Genomic DNA, 22,702 nt, shown 5'->3' with positions numbered 1-22,702 from the left:
TGTATATGAAGCTTAATGTCCAAGTTTGCATACAATACGAACTTTGGTAGGTTTGTTTATGGCAGTAAGGATGGTACTACTGCAACAGGATCTAGAAACGTTGAGAAGAGAGGCAGCAACTGAAGTTTGACATTGACAAATGCAATGTACTGTATATGGATAGGCAGTAACCTCCAGAGTAACATATGAACTGTGTGGTACTACATTCAGGGTAGTGGAGAATGAAAAAGACCTGGTGATAATTGTGCAATCAGATATGAAGTTTTTTGACAGTGCAGACAGGCTGACTGCAAGAGTAGCTCATGGGGTGTTGTCAATGATATATAGGAATTTTGCTAGCAGGGATAAGTAAGTGATTATCCCCTTGTATAAGACAATGGTCAGACCACACCTTGAGTACTGCATACAGTTCTGGAGGCCTTTTTTAAGGAAAGATATCGAGCTACTAGAACTAGTACAGAGAAGGGTAACGAGACTAGCATGTGGAACAAAGGGTTGCTGTTACTAAGATAGGCTTAAGTTTTGCAACTTGCAGTGTCTGGAGACAGCAGTTGCAAGGTGATCTGATTGAGGTTTGAATGGTTTGAGCAAGCTCAATGCTGATAGGATTCTTCCTCTTGCTTAGATCCTGCACCTGATGGGGCATAAATTCAAATTGAGCAAAGACAGTTGTAGAATAAATGTGCAGAAGTGTGCCTTTAACCAGCTGGTGGTTGATTGTTGGAACAAGCTTCCATCTGTTGTTGTGAAGGTTGACAGCTTAAATAAATTCAAGACTGAACTAGACAAACTTTAGGAGTGATGGGTGAAATGGGAAAGTTTTTTTTTTTTGTTTTTTTTTTTTTTTTTTTTTTTTTTTGCTGATGCTATATAAATTTGCTTTCTTGCATCATATGCCTCTACTAATGTTAATGTTACATTTTCTTTCAAAGTTCTCAAACTTAAACAGAATTTTTTAGTTCTGCTGTTGCCATAGTTTAATTTTAGCGTAAAATTACTTGTTTCACAAAATACCTTATCTGGTTCATTTTCAGAAAATATTTTTGATGAAGTCAGGGGTGCACCCAGTGTGGCAGCTGCTGAGATTCAGCCTTCTTGAAGAGACTTTAATCAAAATGGAAGGTTTGGGGCAAAGTGATTTTTCTCAAGAAAAAGCACACCCCGAGGTCATTGGTGTGGCTCTGTACCTCAGCTGCATGCAAAATAAAATACTGTGTGCTTACTGGATCCAGTAATGCAGAATCTTTGTTAATTTTTCATTATTTAGAAAATGAGGTTCCCTATTCTTGGTCTAGCTGCACCCGTCTGTTTAATGACTGGCCCGAGTTTAAAGTATAGTTTGTTGGGGGTCTTGGTGCCAGAATTAATCCCAAGAAAAGGCCACCCCTCTCTAATCCAGGTGAGGAGAAAGCTTATACTACCCTTCCCAGTATTAATTCTGGACTCCCCGAACTTTACACCCATCTGACATTACATCATAATACTTTCTTTTTTTTTTTGCAGTCATTTCAAGTAAATTATTCACACAGCTTCGCTGATACTTCAACTAGTAATACCCAAGTAAAAAAAAAAAAAAAATTTTTTTTTTTTTTTTTTTTTTTTGTTAGAACATTGCTTTTCCACAATATTTTATTTAATTCAAGTAGAGGTCCATGTAATCATTTAATTTCAAGTTTATCATCTCATGATCAGATGGCGAGTAGCTTTTTTTTATTATCAGGTGATAACTAATTTATTTTTTTTTAATATTGTTAAATTTTATTCATTGCAAAAAAAAAAAAAAAAAAGTGTGCAAGAGTATATTGCTCTGGAACATTCATCCTATGGGCTTGTAGAAAGCATTGCTATGCACTTACGTGGATTATTTGCTATAGCTAAACTATGGGAGCTAGTTTGAGAATGTGCCGTGTCACTCTGTTCATTATTGACTTGCAAATATGAGTACATTATATAATATTTTTTAACATAGGTTATAAGTGTTTTCATATTATGTAATTTTACAATATTTTACTTACAAAAAACAGAGATAAAGAAATTAAATATAAATCAGTTATAAATTCATAAAGGTATTTACTTTTATTTTTTCAGTGTTACTGTGGTAGTGCCATGGTTCACTAGTATTTTGTAGCCAATCATCACTGGTTGGAAGAAATCTAAATAATCTATAAATACTCTGACGATACTATATTTACCAGCTGAAACTGGAGTAAATTTTAAATTAATCATTGAAGCTTTAAGTAAAAGGGGAAAGACTAGAGGATGAATATTAATGTGATGAAAATGAAAGTGCAGAGGAGTGTTATTAGCAAAGTAGAAGATATCCCAAAAATATGAATTGAACAAATTCATAAAATTATCTGCCTTGGACTTTCAATAACCAATGATGGAAGAAATGGAATGAAAGGAGAATTGCTATGCCAAAACATTCATAACATCCGATTTCGTAATATAAAATCCCAACTTACAATTAATAAATGCTTTTTAGCATTAGCAGAGGCATACGATACAAGAAAGCAGGCTTATGCAGCATCAGCCAAAAAAAAATAAATAAATAAAACCGCTCCGATTTCACCCCTCCATTCGTCCAATGCCTGTCCAGCTCAGCCTTAAATTTATTTAGGCTATTAGCTTCCACAACAAAAGATGGAAGCCTGTTCCACGAATCAACTACTCTCTGGCTAAAGGCAAATTTCCGCACATCTATTCTACAACTGTCTTTCCTGAATTTGAAACTGTGCCCCCTCAGGTTCTTAGTCTGAGCAATAGGAAGAATCCCATCAGCATTCAGCTTGCTCAACTGATTCAAGGCCTTATACACCTCGATCAGATCACCTCGCAGGTGCCTACTCTCCAGGCGCTGCAATTTACAGAACTTAAGCCTTTCTTAGTAAGAGCACCCCTTTGTTTCCCTCACCAATCTTGTTGCCCTTCTTTGTACTCATTCTAGCAACTACATCCTTCCTAAAATGAGGCCTCCAGACCTGTACACAGTACTCTAGGTGTGACCCTTGTATAATGGGATAATCACCTCCCTGTCCCTGCTAGCAAAATTCCTACATATCATTGAGAGACTTCATGACCTGCCCTGGCAGCTTGTCTGCACTGCTCAACGAACTTCATATTTGAATGCACAATTACCCCCAGGTCTTTTTCACTTTCCACTTCTTTGAGTGTAGTACCTCACAGTTGGTACTTTTCTCTTCAGTTATTGCTACCCATATACAGTACTTTGCATTTGTCAATGTTAAACTTCAGTTGCCACTTCTCAGGCCATTTTCCCAACTTATCTAGATCCTGTTGGAGTAGCACACTGCCTTTACTTAACAACCATGCAAACTTCAACATTAAACCCAATATACCTTCATCAATATCATTGATAAATAAACAAAACAACAATGGGCCCAACACCAAACCCTGGGGAACTCCACCAATAACATTTCTCCACGAAGAGCAGTGTAGATTGATTACCACTTTCTGTCTTCTCCCACTCAACGGCGCCTCCATAGCCAGGTGGGCAGGAGCAGCAGTGCGTAGCACACGCTTCTTGATTAGACCCGGGTTCGAGCCCGTGACTACCAAATACAGAGGATGCGGAAAGGTCAGGGAATGACCACTGCATATCCCCGGATCAATATGACTTTAGTTGCTAATGCTCCTAAAAACCAAAACAACAACAACTCCCACTCAACCATCCCTTTATCCATTGTAGCAACTTACCCTTAATGCCATACCTCTCCAATTTGTACAGTATTCTTTCATGTGCAACAGTATCATAAGCTTTCCTGAAATCCAAGTATATGATATCAAAATTATTTTTGGCATTCAGTTCCTTTGTGACCACATCATAATATCCAATCAAATTGGTCAGACAAGACCTCCCTTTAACAAACCCATGCTGTGTCTTAACTATTACTGCAGTCTAGTCTAGATGATCCTTCAATGCTTCTTTAACTAGTGATTCCATTATTTTCCCTGGAAAACAAGTTAAACTAACAGGTTTATAGTTACTTGTGTCACCTTTTGAACCCCCTTTGTGAATTGGTTTATACATTTGCATACCTCCAGTCAATGGGGATCTCCACTGCGTCCAAGGAAGCTCTCATAATTTTGGCTAAGGGTTTGCTTACTTCCTTTGCTGCCTCCTTTAATATAACTGGATAGATCCTGTCCACCCCAGGTGCCTTCCTTATGTTTAACTTCAACAATTTCTCCTCCACTTTGCTCTCAGTTATTACAAAATCACTTGGCTCCCTGTTAGCGTTTAATAAACGGCTGGCACTCCCCTCATTGAATAACTCTTCATGTGTGAATGTACAAAGGGTACTTGGAAAGTTTTGCAATATGACGCAACAACGAATCACAGGAAGCTGCTTGTTGCTGCATGTTGAGACATGTTCATACGTGCATAGTAGCCGCCGCGCCAAGTCGATGGGCTCAGTTATTCATTAGTAGTGAGAGTGTAAAGTGCTTGCGATGGCATCGTGGTCACGAAATGAGATAAGGACAGTTTTGCGGTATAATTTCGTGCGTGGTTTAACCATAGACCAGTGCTTAGAAGAAATGACTCTTGCACTAGATGATGATTGCCCACATCGTACAACGATATTCAGGTGGTATAGAGAATTCCAAAGGGGAAATTTCACTCTGGAGGATTCTGTTCGGGTAGGCCACGAACGTCAATTACGGAGGAAAACGTTACTGCTGTGAGGAAAATGCTTGACGAAAACAGGCGAGTGACCTACCAACAGATAGAGGATACTTTGGGCCTAAATGCACCAGCAATTCGTTCGATTCTGCAAGATCATTTGCACTTAAAGAAACTTTGTTCTCTCTGGGTGCCGCATCAACTGACTGAAGAGCAGATGACACGACGTGTGACTTGGTGCCGGGAGATGTTAAAAAAGTTTGATAAGGGACAATCTCGGTATGTGAACAACATCGTGACAGGTGACGAGACTTGGTTGTACTATTACGATCTGCTGACCAAGGCTCAAAACAAAGTTTGGGTCTTTGATGATGACGACACACCCGTAATTGTCAGAAAATCCCGATCTGTAAAGAAGAAAATGATAGCTGTATTTTTCAAATCGAGTGGAATTGTGGAACGTGTCGTTTTGGACACGCAGAAGACAGTCACAGCTAAGTGGCATACTGAACAATGCCTGCCTAAAGTCATTGGATCTATGAAGAACCTGTGGCCAAAGTCAAGAATGGACACCTGGTACCTCCATCACGAAAATGCTCCAGCTCACCGTGCCAAAGCCTGCACCGAATATTTGACCACGACAGGACTGAAACTTCTCGAGCACCCTCCCTACAGCCCAGACCTTGCTCCCTGCGACTTTGCACTGTTCCCGCATGTGAAAATGAAGCTAAAAGGGAGGTGGTTTTCCAGTGATGAGGACCTTCTACGGGCTTGGGACAACGAGTGTGCTTTACTCCCTAGTGAAACTTGGCAGAACTGGTTTAAAGATTGGTTTCGGAGGATGGAGAGGTGTATTGAATGTAGAGGAAATTACTTTGAAAAAATTAAATAAACAAAGCTGTATTGCAAAACTTTCCTAGTACCCTTTGTAGATGCAAAATTCTCATTCAGTTTATCAGCTACCTGAGCATGATCATCAATAGTCAACCTATCTATGTTAAGTGGTCCAATGTGATTCATTCCTTTCCTTCTGGAGTTTACATAAGTAAAGAACACTTTGCTGTTTTTCTTTGTATCCTTTGCCAAAGATTTCTCGTAATCTGACTTTGCCTGCCTAACCTCCTTTGTGACTTGATTACAGACTAGTTTATACCTGCCATAGGCTTCTGTGTCACCTGATACTTTAATAAAATGCATCCCATACATTTTTATTCTCTGCCACGAACCTCATTAATTCATCTGACATCCATTTAGGCCTAAAACTTGAACAGTATGTCTTAGTTGGAATGAAAAGCCTAGTATCCTCCAAAATTAAGGCCCTGAAGGCTTCCCATTTAGAATTGAATGTTGGTAACATCAGTTGATTCCACTGTACAGGATTTAAAAACTGTCTGAGACCTTTGTAATCACCTTTATTACAGCCTACCATCAAGACTCAAGGGTAGGCAAAAGTCCTTCCCTTTAGTCTTGATGGTAGTTACATATTTAAGTAATTCCCGCATCAGTACATTGTGATCACTGTAACCCAGTGGTTCTTTTATCTGCAAATTCTTAATGCATGAATAATCACTGCTGATAATCAGATCATTACCTTTTGATAATTTTGCCTGACCCTTCTGTTATGTGGAGCTAAAATGTGGACATTAAGCAAAAATAAAATAAAAGCTTTTGAATATATACATATCAAAGACTGAAAAAATAATATGGAAAAGAAATTAAGGAATGAAGGTGTATTACAAAAGTTAAAGGCTAAATAGACTGCAAACATGATAAAGAAAATAACATACAAGGTAGGTCAAAAGGAGCTTCACAACATGAAAAGTTCATAAATATGTTTGCTAGTTAACAGGTGTTGAAACTTCAGATTTAGACTACACTATTATATCACATGGTAGATTTAAGTAATTTATTATTGAAATGTTATAATTTTAAAGATTGAAACACTAGAATTCCAAACATTTTGGCTATGTTTTGGGAACTTACTGTTTCCGATCTTCGTGCCTATGGGATTAGAACATTAATTTGAGGTACAAATTTTAAAGTTTTACAATATTAGTTTTTTTACAGTTCTTACAATTACAAAGTTTTACAATTCAAAAGTTTTTACATTTTTATTAATAATCTAATTATGTTAATTTAAGTTGCAGAAGTTTAGTTCCTTGTTTTTAACTTGGGTTACAGAATGATTCTTTATTGGTAAATTTGACAACATTCGACACTATTATGCGTATTAATTACATTTTTTTACAATGTACAGTATTTGGTTACAATTGATCAAATGGATTAACAACTAATGAAAATAGACTTCATCCTCACTAACAGAAGATATATTGTGAACGATATATCCTGACAAAGGTAAATGTTGGAAATGATCACAGAATGGTAAGATGCACACTTGATATAGATGTAAGAAAAGAAAGGAAAAAAACTAACTCGAATTAATACTTCAAAGGTTTTTGAGATAACAGAGGAGAAAAGGCAGTAGTACTGGAACTCAAGAACAAGTTTGGTCCTGAAGACACTTCAGGACCAAGATATTCACAAGGAATACAAGAATTTTCTGAAAGTGATAAAGCCTGAGAAACCTGAAATAGGTAAACAGAAATCCAAAGAAGAAAAAATTAGTCAAGAAACACTTGTCATGATGAACTGAAGACGAAAAATGAACATAAAGATAAACATTGACAAGGACAAAATTGAGTATACTGAGGTATATAAAGCCATTAGAAAAAGACTCGGAGAGGACATAAGAAGATTTAACACAAGAAAAGTAGAACAAACATTAAGGGGAAACAAAGGACTTAATCCTTTGTTTCCCCTTAAAGAACAACAGTCATGAGCAGTAATATAGAAAGACAAATGAAACTGAAGAATAGAGAATATAAGGTGTACTTATAAATAGCAGAAGACTACTATAAAGAATTATACAAGGAGTGAGGAAATGATGCAAGCAGTTGGGAAGATGGATCACAAATTAGCAACACATGTGACATACCCAATATCCTTCCTAATGAGGTAGAACATGCATTGAAGAATCAGAAAGCCCCAGGTGAAGATGAAGTTACTGTAGAGTTGTTAAAATTTGGAGGAAGAGACATGATGCAGAAACTGGCAAGTCTTCACAAAATACATTAGGAAAGGTGTTATGCCTAAGGAATGGAATAATGCAATCATAATTTTGCTGCATAAGAAAGGAGATAAATTGGAAATTATAGACCAATTAGCTTGTTGTCCCACATCTACAAGTTGTTTACAAGGGTCATTACTAACGGATTAGAAAGAATACTTGACGAGAATCAATACACGAGGAGACAAGCTGGCCTTAGGACAGGATTCTCAACTGTGGATCACCTTCATGTAAAGTACAGCTAATGGAGAAAGCAAATGAACATAAAACACCATTATGCCTGGCATTTGTGGATTATGAAAAGGCATTTTGACAGCATTAGGCAATGTTTCGGGCAGTGGAAAGGCAAGGCATAGACACCTCATACATTATGATTTGGATTTATGTTTTATTAATTGCTAAGGTAATAAAGTGTAAATCTGTGCTTTATATCTTTACTTTTATAGCCTGTGGATAATATTCCTCCTCTTTTCGCTTAATAGAATTAAAATTCAATTCGTAAATGTGATCACAATGACTGGCACTTACTACATATCGTATAGTGAACGCTGTTTTGTTCCGGAGTGTCCAGCATAAAGTGATTTGATCGTACAGTGAACCAATCGTAAAGTGAGGGTCCACTGTAGTGAGTGTCGTGTAGCATATAGTGTGTGTATGTGCAATATGTCCATGGATTGACAAAAATTGCCAAGAAAATGTGACACAAAATGATTCATCCCCCCACCACCACCATTGTACTACTTCGTACCAGGCACGAGTGATGCACGCCCACTCAGTACCCCTACTGATTGTGTCATGCTATTTCTTTCGTCATTCTCCACCGTATTTAATAAAAATTCGATGGAAAAGAATTTATAATTCAACATGCTGAAACTAATAGCGAGTGTTGTAAGGCATATAGATCATGTATACGTGCAGTGCGACCACCAAAATCACCCCCATTGAGTACTAAGGAGCGATCTAAGCTATTTCGACAGCAGAAGAAATTACAGCGTGAGATGGAGTTGAACAAAAGCTGGAGAAGGTCTATCCACATCTTTAGAGCCTTACATGTCCCCAGAAATGTTAGAAGTGAATTTGGAAGAAGGAGCCTTGGAAGTTGATACTGCAGATGAAAACAATGGAGTCCCCAAAGCCTAAGTGAAAAAGCCAAAACCAACTGCCAAAAGTACTCCATCAAATCATTCAACACAGCAGGAGCAGCAACAGGATTTTAAGAAATGCCGAAGCATTACGCACAGTTTAAACGTACATTCCAGGATAATGATTTCAGTTCAGTGTGTTTGGTTCAAAAACTGTGTGAAGATTGTAGCAGCTTGAGATGACGCTCTTCAAACAGCATTTCCAAATAAGGATGTAAGTCAAATGTTGGTCTGTAACAGCTGTCGTGGCTGTCTCTCAAGAACAAAGTGATTCCTACTCTATTGAAGTCAAATGGTTTTAAATATCATCCGATGCACTTGCCGAAACTAGATTTGGTGATGGAACGTCTCATATCTCAGAGGCTCCTATTCATGTAGATTCATCACCTGCCGCATTCATACGATCAATATGGGATTCTCAGTCAAGGATAAATGCTTGCGTAAAAAAGTTTCACTTAACTTCCATTATGCGTGCTCTCACACATGCAATGTTTTTTTTTTTTTTTTTTTTTTTTAATGGCTGATGCTATATAAGCTTGGTTTCTTGCATCATATCCCTCTGCTAAAGTTATTTATTTTTGATCATCAGTGAATCATGTCAAATGCTGAAAAGAAAGTATCTGGATGAATATCTAGCGTATGGTTTTATTTGCAAGCCCATTCGACTCAAGACAGCCTGTGTCTTATGTGTGATAATTCTTTTTCAAATGAGGCTATGAAACCATCAAGACTTTTAGATCACTTAAAAAGGAAACATCCTGATAAAGTTGGTAAACATATCGAATATTTTAAAAATTGAATTTTGAGCAACACAACACTGTCACTTTATTTAAGAAGAACACGCAAACGATGGAATGATTGCACCTTATAAAATTGCAGAAGTCATTACAAAAACTGGTAGTGCTCATGCAGTTGGTGAGACTGTTATACAACTCTCATTAGAGATTGCAATTTCAACAGTGATGCATCAAAATCCTTCCAGTATTTTCAAAGCAATTAATTTCCTTCCATTAATTGCCACTGAGCAATGATTCAATTTGAAGATTAATCGATGAGATGTTAGTTAACATTGAAAAGTGGCTAATTGACAAACAAGAAAATTTTCTAATCAGATTGATGGATCCACAGTTACTGACAATGAGGCCCTTCTAATGGAATACATTTGTTATTTCGATGATGATTGTAAATTGCAAGAGGAAATGTTTGTAAAATCTATGGAAACTGACTGTATTGGAGCATCCATTTTTGCTGCTGTGAAAACAAGTACTATTGGAAAATTTATCTGCCACTGATAGTGCTACCTCCATGGTTGGAAGACAAAGGTTTTATCGCCCACCTAAAGGAAGTATGTCCTGAAGTTCTTTCAGTACACTGCTTTGTGCAGCAACATCATCTGGTTGCAAAGAATATTAGTCCAGTTCCTTATCAATCTCCCAGTATAGTTCGTAAAACCATCAATAAAGTCACATAGCACATCATATTTGCTATGTGACCTTTTCAGAAAAATGTGTTGATAACGAAGAACTGTATGCAAGGCTTCTTTTACATACAGAAGTCCAATGGTTTTCTAAAGGAAACTTGTCTAACAAGATTTGTAAACCTTTTTGATGCGATAATTAGTTTTTTAGAAAGCAAAGGAGAGACAGATTTAGCAAAGGAGATCAGCAAACACAAAAACAACACGTACTGCATTAGTAAAGGCACATGATGCAAGAAAGCAAGCTTATATATCAGCGATTCCCAACCTCTTTGACCTGCAGATTTCTAGAATCAATTTCTATGGAGGAGCCCCTTAGGCTTACCCTATGTTTTCAAGTTAATGGTATTTAAGAGTAGTGTTACGGGGGGGAAGTTAATGGTATTTAAGAGTAGTGTTACGAGGGGAGATAATAAGGGAATGTAAAGTAAAGAGATGTTAAAACAATTGTACAATGTCCATGCAATAAAATTATATTTTACTGTAAGCCTAAATTAAGACATAACGTATAAATATTTAATGAGACACCTGTGGTTGTTTGTTTGTTTGGTTTTTAGGCGCATTAGCAACTAAGGCCATATTGCTCCGGGGATATTTGGTGATCACGGGCTCGAACCCCTGGTCTAATCAAGAAGAGTGTGCTATGTACTGCTGCTCCTGCCCACCTGTGGTTGTATTTTTTTTTTCCACAGTTTTCTTATTTCAGGTTCAGTTGATGGTAATTGCAGGCAGAATGTCTGGTTCTGCATTTAAGCAACTTCTGTATTTTGTTTTGGTACGCATATACACACAAGCAACAAGCACCTGGCAGAGCAATTCACCCGAAAGATAACGCACCCAGAGACAATCCTGAAGTTTCTCAATTTGCCAAAATATTGGCAAATTTTTATTCAGAATGTGATTTCTAGTTTTCTAATTTATGTTTCTAATTCTTTAATTTCATTCAATTTTTAGCTAATTTATTTTCCTGCAACGCCGCAGAGCCCTGGGAAGTGTATGCGGAGCACAGGTTGGGAACCACTATAATATATATCATCAGCCAAAAAAAAAAAAAAAATACCTCATTTCACCCATCCACTCACTCCAAATGTTTGTCTAGTTCTGTCTTGAATCTGTTTAAGTTATCTACAATGACAGATGGAAGTTTGTTCAAGCAATCAACCACCTGCTGGCTAAAGGCAAACTTCTGCACATCAATCCTACAACTGTCTTTCCTCATTTTGAACTTATGCCCTCTTAGGCAATTATTCTGAGCAAGAGGAACAATCCCATCAGCATTGAGCATGCTCAAACCATTTTTGGTTTGAGCATGCTCAAATATATACACCTCATACTCAAATATATACACTATGCTTTATACACCTCAATCAGATCATCTCACAGGTGCCTAGTCTCCAGACACTGTAATTTGCAAAACTTAAGCCTTTCTTCGTAAGAGCAACCCTTTGTTCCATTCACTAATCCTTTTGACCTTCTCAGAACTCGTTCCAGCAGCTCTACATCCTTCTTAAAATGAGGCTTCCAGACCTGTATACAGTACTCAAGGGTGGCCTCACCAATGCTGTATACAAGGGGATAATCACCTCCTTATCCTACTAGAACAATTCCTGTATATCACTGACACGACACGACAAGCTACTCTTGCAGACAGTCTGCACTGCTCAGAAAACTTCATATCTGCTTGCACAATTACACCCAGGTCTTCTTCATTTTCTACCACTGTCACTGTAGTACCACACAGTTGATATATTCTGGTACACACAATTGATATGTTGCTTCCCATATGCAATCGGTACCATTAGTGTCATTAACAACCCCACCGACCTTCGTATTGTCTGGAAACTTGGACATTAAGCCTGATATACTATCATCAATATCATTAATAAATACAGAAAACAACAATGGACCCAACACTGAACTCTGGGGACTCCACTAATAACATTAGTCCATGAAGAGCAGTGTCCATTGATTACCACTGTCTTCTACCACTCAACCATCCCTTTATCCATAGCAGCAATTTGTCTCCAATGCCCCACTGCTCCAATTTGTGCAGTAACCTTCCATGTGCAACAGTATCAAAAGCCTTTCTAAGATCCAAATATATGATATCAAAATTATTCTTTGCATCCAGTTCCTTTGTGACCACATCATAGTATCCAATCAAATTGGTCAGACAAGACTTCCCCTTAACAAACCCATGCTCTGTCCAAGCTGTAATTGAAGTCTTGTCTAGATGATCCTTCAGTGCTTCTTTAACCAGTGCCTCCATTAATTTCCCTGGAACAGAAATTAAATTAAACTAACAGGTCTGTAATTACTTGTGTCGCCCTTTGATCCTTCTTTGTGAATTGGGGGCACATTTGCACACCTCCGGTTCATGGAAACCTCCCCTGAGTAAAAGGAAATTCTCATAATTATGGCTAAGGATTTTCTTACTTCCTTTGCTGCCTTGTTTAATATAACTGGATAGATCCCATCCACCCCAGGTGCCTTTCTTATGTTTATTTCAACAATTTCTGCTCCACTTGCTCTCAGTTATTACAAAATCATTTAGCTCTCTGCCAGAGTTTAAAATACACCTGGCATTCCCCTCTCTGAATAACTCCTCATATAAATGTTGAATCAAAATACCTATTCATTTTGTTAGCTACCTGAGCAGGATTATCAACAGTTGAACAATCGTATCAAGTGGACCAATCTGATTCATTCCCTTCCTTCTAGAGTTTACATAAAAAAAAAAAGAACGCTTTACTGTTTTTATTTGCACCTTTTGTCAAAGATTTCTCATAATTTGCCTTGCCTGCCTCTAACCTCCTTTATGACTTGGTTACAGACCAGCTTATATCTCTCATAGGCTTCTGTGTCACCTGTTAATTTATATGTATCCCATGCATTTTCTTCTCTGCCATATGTCTCTTTAGTCCACCTGGCATCCATTTAGGCCTAAACCTTAAACAGTATGGCTTGAATTTTTTGAAAACTTCAAAACTTAATGAAGTATCACTTCAACTTCAAGGGAAATTAATTGTGGTGATAGACTGCAAATGCATATTAAAAGCCTTCACTGAAAAACTGGAAATATTTGAAAGCAATTTAGTAATGAGAAAACTATTTCATAGTATGCAAGGGTTAGCAGAAATCAATGAATCTCTCACCGAGAATGACCCTAAGAATTATTGAGGTTATTTGTGTTCTTTAAAAAACGAAATGAAAAATAGATTTTCAGATTTATTTTCTTTTGAATTTTTCCATGGATGTTAGATCCAATTGGATGAGATGCTGGGTCTACTAGTGAAGAAATTCAAGAACTCATTGAATTAAAATGTAACAAAGAATGCAAATATAAATTAGAAAAAGGTGGAATGGCTGAATTGTGGGGATCAAAAACAACTAAATGTCTTTATCCAGCAATATGGTCTGAAATGGCCAAAGTACTTTTTTTTGTTCCAACATCTTATATGGTTGAAAGTGGTTTTAGTTCAGTAAATAATATATTTACAAAGGAAAGAAACAAAATTGATATATGTTCAAGAGGAGACATTAGGATTAAGCTTACTAACATCATACCCACCATTAAACTTTTAGCTAAGAAGCATCAGGCTCAGGGATCTGATTGAATAAAAAGAGTAAGTATAAAGTATTTTCTTGTTTAAAATTTCATTGGGGGTGATTAGGAAAAAAATTGTCTAAAACCGCCCTTTAGGGGGCGATAATGAAAAAGAAGTGGATAAACACTGGACTAGACAAAGACAGTAGCAAATTCAAAATTGAGGAAAGGAGTTCGACAAGGAGACAATATCTCCGAAGTTGCTTACTGCTACCCTTGAAGCTTTCAGAAGAATGGAATGGTCGCAGAGAGGAGTCATTGTGAATGGAGAGTGCCTAAACCAGTGGTCAATATTGACCCCCAGAGGTTGATAAAAAAAAAAAAAAAAATATGACATCATTGTACGAGTAATATTTAATTCGGTTAACTTGGATTACCTCTATCCTGAATGACAATGCAATTACGAGTGAATTGTGGGAACAGTGACATGAATAGGACCTGTCAGGTGGAGCAAGGTCATGAAAATAGTTAGTTACGGAGGCCAATCAAGTAGGCCAAAATGACATATTTACCAATAAAACGGATGTGGGTGGTTCCCGCCCGGCCGGCGTGGCAGGAGCAAGATTGCAACTTGTGCACGGTTGCTTATTTACTTACACGTATTCGATCCCAGTCTCATTTTTGCACATCGACATACAAGTGAGCGTTAATGTTCTAAAATTCATCAACATACATTTATAATTCAATCGTTATTCATTCACAAAGTACTCTCCTCTATGTTGAAGAGTTGAGCAGGGCTGGTAGTTTTGTACATCCTATAGAAATATGTGAGTAGGTATATTATTTAGACTTATTTTGTTACAACCCCAGTAACAACAATGGCAGCTTCAGATTCTAAAAAGAAATGCAGACAATATTTGTTAGAATATTTATAACTTGGGTTTATTGCTTCAGTAACAAACAAAACGAGGCCTATGTGTCTTCTTTGTGAAAAAACTTTTAGTAACAATGCAATGAAACCAGCAAAAATGAAAGATCATCTTCAAAGACTCCATCCCGATAAGAAAGATAAAGATCTTGACTTTTTTAAAGAACTGAAAGAGAAATACACACATTGGCCATCTATAAAATCATTTATGAAAGCACCTGCCAAAGCTGACAATAAACAAGGATTAACAGCCCCCTACAATATTTCTTTTAAAATAGAAAAAAAAGGAAAACCATATACAATTTCAGAGGACATTGTTATACCCGCAATCAAAGAATTAATTTAAACCATAATGAAAAAAGATTCTGGCCCTGTTTTAAAATGCTTACCATTGAGTGAAAATACCGTGAAAAGGCGTGTTGGTGAAATGGCTGAAGATGTAGAAAAAACTCAAAAATAGTAAGTTCTCCATCCAACTTGAATCTACATTCGATAGTTCTTCTATTCTTATGGCTTATGTAAGATATTATAGTAAAACCAAACATCAAATTATTGACGAATTTTTATTTGCAAAATATCTTGAAAGTGATGGAACGGGGTTGACAATTTTTCAGCGATTGGAGGAATATTTAAATAAGTATAATATTCCATTTACTAATATAACAGCAGTAGCCACAGATGGTGCACCTGCAATGGTGGGCCATTATCGAGGTTTCACTGCCTTTCTGAAAGAAAAAGTTCAAAGTGTACGTACTATTCACTGTGTGTTGCACCAAAACCATTTGGTGGCAAAAACTCTGTGACGAACTGCATGATACTCTAAGAGTGTGTATTAAATCTATTAATCAAATTAGAGCTTATCCTCTTAAATCGTGATTGTTTGCCAAACTTTGTGAAAAAAATGAAGTATCAAACCAATTACTCTTACATACTGAAGTAAGATGGTTGTCTAGAGGTGCAAGTCTACAAAGATTTGTTGAGTTGTTCGACTCAACCCTAGAGTTTTGTTTTTTTTTACCCCCCCCCCCCCAAACACGAGAGGTATTAGAACCTATAGTACTTAGTACCGTGCTTGGGTTGGAGGTTGAGAAGACAAAAGAAGATATTTGTTGACATTGGACTTGAACTTCTGTAGACTAATTTTCAGGAAATACGTATGAAGGAAGGTTGTTCCAGAAAACGGCAGTTGAATGAATAAATGAGGAAGATGAAAAGTTGGTTCTGTGAGTTTGAAGTTGGACAGTAAATGGATGTTGGCTGGTGGCGGCACGTGTTCGGACTGTTTTGAAAGAGAGAGCGGGAATTATAGAAGCCAATTCAGAAGAACAGTGCCCATGGATCTGTAGAAGAGGCATGGAGCAGAAACGGTAAGTTTATGAGACAGCGAGTGGAGAGACTCTGTTAGCGATGAATCGTTTAATTAACCTAACTGCCCTCTTCTGAATGGAATCAAGAAGCCTGAGAGAGGTTTTGGGGGCACCACCCCAGATGTGGGAACAATATTCCATGGCAGGGTGGATTTATACAGAGTGAGCAGCTGTTTGGAAGAAAAGTAAAAAGAGAAAAAGTTTTTTTTAGATGCAGAGGAAGCAATATTTGTAATGTGCTTGTGTCAAGAGAGATTAGAAGTCGGGGTAATCCCCAAAAGAGATATATCATTTTGCCTAGAAATTGGAGCGTCACTAAAGATAAGCAGAATCCTTTTTTGCGAGATATAAGACAAGACTGAGTTTTAGAAGGGTTGAAATCAACTAAGTTGGCTTTGCCCCACTGGAGAATTACCTGAAGATCGGCATTTAAAGAATTGGTAGCAGATTTTCGAGAATTTGAAGCTGATTGAGCAGGACAAGGTTTCTTAAAATGGAAAGTGGAATGCAATGTGCTATCCTCAGCAAAACTATGGATAGGATTTCAGGTCAATGGAAGAAGGTCATTAATATACAAGAGGAAAAGAGTGGAGGTAAAAACTGAACCTTGGGGGACACCGGCATTAGTGGAGAAGTTAGAAGACAGAGAGCCATCTACCATCACCCTCAGTGAGCGATCAGAGAGAAAACTGGATAACCAATTACTAAAAACAGTTGGCAAACCATAAGATGGAAGCTTGTTTAGAAGACCTTTATGCCAAACATGATTGAAAGCTTTTGAGATGTCAAGAGCAACTATTTGTGTTTCACCGAACCTTTCCATTGAATTAGTCCATAAATGGGTAACATAAGCCAGAATATCACCAGTGGATCGACACTGACGGAATCCATACTGGCGATCGTTGATCATATGGAAGGTTTCTAGGTAGTTTAAGAGTTGGCAGTTAATTGATTTCTCCATTACTTTAGAAAGAGTAGAAGTAATTGCAATAAGACGATAATTGTGTGGGAGGGATTTGTTACCCTTTTTAGCAACTGGCTGGATATGAGCAAATTTCCAAGCAGAAGGAAAAACACCTTTTGGAATAAAAAAGTGAAAAAAGGAGGCAAAGAATAGGGAGTAAGTTCAGGAGCACAGGTTTTGAGAACAAGTGGAGAAATACCATCAGGACCTGGAGCTTTCTTAGCATAAAGATTCGTCAAAATCCTTCTGACATCCTTTTGACTGAAGACCACAGGAGGCATTGAATGGAGCGTGTTGGGAATGGTGGGAGGTGTTTTACCAAGATCATTAATTACATCAGTTGGGAAAAAAAAATGCGATGCTAGCAGGTCAGTTTTATCCTTGGCTGAAGTGACAACAGAACCATCTGGTTTGGACAGAGGTGGGAGCAGAGATGGGCAAAAGTTGCGGCCAATAGCTTTGGCAAGAGACCAGAATGCTCGGCTACCATTAGGGCAAGAAGCAAGTTTTCTACTCTTAGCCTGTTCAAACTCTAGAAACTTTGAAAAAAATGAAGTATCAAACCAATTACTCTTGCATACTGAAGTAAGATGGTTGTCTAGAGGTGCAAGTCTACAAAGATTTGTTGAGTTGTTCGACTCAACCCTAGAGTTTCTTACAGATGTTAATTTGTTTTTGAGTGATGAACTGAAGAGAAATAAGAATCATTTTCTACTTGGTGGACTTATTTTCAAAATTTAATGACGTACAGACCTGTCTACAAGGTAAAGATGTCACAGTTATTCAAGCTTGGACGATTCTTTTAGGCTTCAAGTTAAATTAGCCTTATTTAAATTATCATTGTTACAAAAAGATTTTCAGTACTTTTTGAATCTATGGCAATTGGAAGTAAAAGATGAAGACTTAGAAATATACACAAAACATCTTCAAAATTTGAGCGATGATTTTAAATTGCGCTTTGCAGATTTTGAAAACCTGCACATTCCAGATTGGATTATCAAGCCATTTTCTGCAGATATTGAAAATATTGAATGTAACTTACAAGATGAACTTATTGAATTGTCAGTTGATCTTGAAGCTAAGACACTTTTTAAAAATAGGACTTTAAGTTACTTTTGGACGAATATAAATGTTGTAGAAAAATATCCAAAACTTTCTGAAGTGGTACTCCCCTTTTTGCTTGCATTTCCAAGCTCGTACATGGTTGAAACTGGTTTCAGCCATGTTAATTCCATTTTAACAAAACAAAGAAATAACCTAGATATAGAATTCTGTGGCAATTTAAGGCTGGAACTTACTAATTTTGAACCTAACATTTCTAATCTTGTCAAGAGTCACGAAGCACGCCCTTCACATTGACAACGTTAGTAAATTGTATACTAAGTTAATAAAAGTCTTATTTTCATATGTATAAGGAAGATTGTATTATTGTTATTTTGTTATCTAAATTAAATTTTATATATTATTTATCCCTCCTATGAAATATGCAATGTTAAGAAGGACTTCAAAAACAAAAACGTATCCCTTTGATGTTAAGCAAATATAATAATATATACTATATTATACATACAATAAGCACTGTAACTATAAAATAAACAATCTAAAAACTCACATAAGCATCTTTTTTGCTTGTCCTATTATAATTATGTAATAGTAAAATAGAGGGGGTCGTTAAAAAGTCAAACTCTTGAAGGGGTCGATGGTCAAAGAAGTTTGGCGACCCCTGGCCTAAACCATTTACTGTTTGCAGATGACATTGTGATCATAAGCCACGATCCCAAAGAATTATGGGGAAATCTTAATCAGTTATGCAGAGTTAGTAAGGATTTTGGACTAAAGATGAATATGCCTAAAACAAAAGTAATGATGAACAAGCGTATGCCACAGAAATGGATATAATCATTGAAGGAGCAGTAATTGAAAAAGTGGATTCATATACTTACCTAGAACAAGTCATTAGCTGTAATAATGATAAATGGCTGGAAGTCAAGAGAAGAATAAATTTTGAATGGATAGCATTCATACTGAGGAGCAATATCCCAATTTTTCTTAACCTAAAATAATGAACCAATGTATACTCCCCAGATGAAACTGACGAGTTCATGGGTAGTAAATGGATGGCAATTACACAAAACAGAAGGAACTGGAAAGTTGCTGGAGAGGCCTTCATCCTGCAGTGGATTGAAAATGGCTGACGGTGATGATGAATCGATCAATTAGTTAATTACTTATGATTTATATTAATTGTCATTGTAACCAAATATTGTAATTATTTTAAATTGTATATTATAATGTTGTAACGGTGTCAAATGTTATCAGATTTGTTATCATAAAGAATTTTTATGACTGAATACATTTTGTGACTGAAGTTAAAAGTAAGCAACTGTAACCCTATCAATAACGTCTACAACTTAAATTAACATAATCAGATCATTAATAGAATTGCAAAAACTGTTGAATTGTAAAAAAACTAGTATTGCAAGAATTGTAAAAAACTAGTATTGTAAAACTTTAGAAGTTTCTACCTCAAACATGTTTGCGAAGGTAAAGAAAGCCCAACACGAGAACCATGGCAAACTTTGGGTAACTTACTGGGCAAATTGGTTTGCCACTACCGCACTCTTGCACTGCTTGCTCAGTAAGCAGACGGTAGGTATTATCAGTCTAGAGTAGAAGGCGAGAATGATATATTGATTGACTCATAGGCACGATATGCGATGAAATGATTGGTGGTGGGTGTGAGAGACGACAAGGTACTGTGTAGTCCTTGATTGGCATTAGATGTATTTATGAGTAAAGAATGGTGCATAATTTAATCCCAGGGGGCTCACATCTGGTGAGTATGGGCTTGGCATACCCAGAGTCCTGAGCTGGATATCATCATTCTTCTCTTTCTTGGTGATTCTTTTCTACTTCTGATTTTCTCTCTCTCTCAGGGTAACTCAGGAATTTTTTTTTTTTTTTGGCTGGTGTAGCATAAGCCTCAGGCTTCCTTGCACCATATGGCTAATAATAGTAATAAATTAATTTTGTAATGAACAGTAAACAGGTAATAGTAGCGATTAATCTTTTAAAGATGGAAGAAATTTGTAAGGAAAATGAAACTTTGCTTGATGATTTTTTGATGACAACTAAATTAATAAGACCAAAATTGTACTGTTTTAAGTGCAATGATTATTTTAAACTAATTTAATCATGAACAGAGTCATGTGGAAAGTTCTGGCATTGTAAAAAATGTTTTGGGCAAGTTTCTTTATTAAAACATAGTTTTATCTTAAAAAAGATAATGTATATTATATTTTTGGTGAATGTGCATGCCAGTAACTATGACAGCATTCCATCTGGAGATTTTGGAAGCAACAGCAATTAAGTTTTATAAGAAACTAAGAGATATTTGTGAATTGCAGTTGTTAATAAAAACCTATTAAGTTGGTGGTTTGGGGAAAACTGTAGAAGCAGACGAAACTGTATTGGCAAAACCAAAGCATCACAGAGGACGAAATTTAACTGCTAAGAAGAAATGGGTGTTTGGAGTATTTGAAAGAGAATCAAATTTCGTGTTCATGAAATTCATAAAAAATCGGAAAGCAAAAACTTTTATGGATCATTTGAAAAGTAGTGAAAGAAAACACTACCATCATAACAGATGAATGGCATGGATATAGGCGTATTACGGCTTTAGAAAAAAAAGGAATTACAAACATTTAACAGTGAAACATAAGGAACATTTTGTAGATCCACATATAGGAACACATACAAATAACATCGAATCCCAGTGAAAAAGACTAACATGTGTGACTAAAAGCTGTAAAGATATGTTGATGGGTCACATTGATGAATATATGTGGCATTAGATTTATGGGAAAATTCATGAAGATACTTTTCAGAATATTATTAATCAAATTGCAAATAGCTATCGAGGTGCAGCTATATGACTTGTATTTATGAAATTTATTTATTATTTTTTTTTTTTTTTTGAAAAAGCATGGTTCTGTTCATTTTTATGTTCTTCATTATGTTTTTTTCTTATTATTAAAAGCAGATTTTTGGAGTTCATGAGTGTTTTCACTGTAGTACTGATTTAGGTTTGGTTATGGAAAAAAGGAAAAGGTTTCTTTATTTTTGTTATATTTCACAACTTGACCTTAAAGGTTAGGTTAGGAAATAATAGAAAAAGAAAGGAATATTCTTTATATATACATACATACTGAGATTTCGTTCATCTGCTTTAGCACTCAGTGATCATTCCTAGTTTTGGATATATGCATTGTTGAACATGTAATACTGTTAGGGTTGCAGGTGGTAATCAGGGCCAGACTATTCTTCCTCCTTGTACATTTTCCTAAAATGCTGATTTAAACAATCATGTAATTTACACACTTCAGCTCTTATGGCCAGTTTTCCTTAATAGCAGCTCTTATCAGTAGATTGAAATTCTCTGAACCATGCTTTAGCTCTTTATAATTAAATTATAAAATTTTTGTTTTTCTATAATAATTTTAAAATTATTTTAAAGATTATTAAATTATTTCTATTTTTTAAATTTATTTTTAAATTATTTAAAAAAAAAGCTTTTCTTAACTCCCTTTGGCACCCTTGAGAATCGTCATCAGTGGCCAGGCCAGTTTGTTACACATGCACCAACAAACAAACAAACAAACAAACTTATTTCCATCTCCAGCTGTAATTATGAATGAGATTTTAACAATTAAATAAATTGTTCTTGGATAAAGTTTTAACTTCTTATGAGTTATGATGCTGAAGAACTGAAACAACTGTCATACTTTAAGTAGTGTGCAAGCATTTTTAACACTGAGGAATTCATTAAGGAATTTAACAAATTTTAATAAATAATGAATTCATTGTTTTTAAACATCATCATTAGATGAGCAAGGTTTTCTGTTTAATCATGATTTATAACTTTATGTATCCAACAAATAAAAGTTTTGATGAAGAGTTAATTATGTTGTTTTTTGGAATATATTTTCTGATAATTATTTTATAATATATTGTAATAATAATTATATATTATAAAAATTAATGTTATGGATAAATCTTTAGTTCCAAGAAGAAATGACAGCAAAGAGATTGGAAACATAAACTACTGGAACTTTCTGTTATTTGTTTGTTATTTGGTTTTTAGGAGCATTAGCAACTAAGGCCATATTGCTCCAGGAATATGCGTGGTAATTCCCGAACCTTTCTGCATTCTCCGTATTTTGGTGGTGATGGGATCAAACCCCGGTCTAATCAAGAAGTGTGTGTTACGCACTGCTGCTCCTTCCCACCTGGCTACGGAGGGGCCACCGGAACTTGCCTCCCAACTGCTTATGTATTAATGGATGAGACTAACCGAGTGATGTTCACACCCCTTAAATTAATCTCATCCATTAATCCAATACATAAGCAGTTGGGAGGTAAGTTCTGGTAATTTAGGTTTCCAATTTTTTTATTGTTATAAAAATATATTTAAAAATATGTATAAATGTATAACAATATATTATA

At 36.1% G+C, this 22,702-nt stretch overlaps 1 protein-coding gene across 1 annotated transcript in view; it reads left to right on the top strand.

Annotated features, from left to right (window-relative positions):
• LOC150077390 (uncharacterized) overlaps positions 1-22,702 on the top strand; it is a 219,791-nt gene that overhangs the window by 19,003 nt on the left and 178,086 nt on the right. The window lies entirely within an intron of this gene.

This window comes from Mastigoproctus giganteus, chromosome 12 (assembly GCF_048544385.1).
Source record: "Mastigoproctus giganteus isolate SK-2022 chromosome 12, ASM4854438v1, whole genome shotgun sequence".
Lineage (NCBI taxonomy): Eukaryota > Metazoa > Arthropoda > Arachnida > Uropygi > Thelyphonidae > Mastigoproctus > Mastigoproctus giganteus.
Note: the sequence above shows the minus strand (reverse complement) of the source record. Positions and strands in the feature narration are given on the sequence as shown.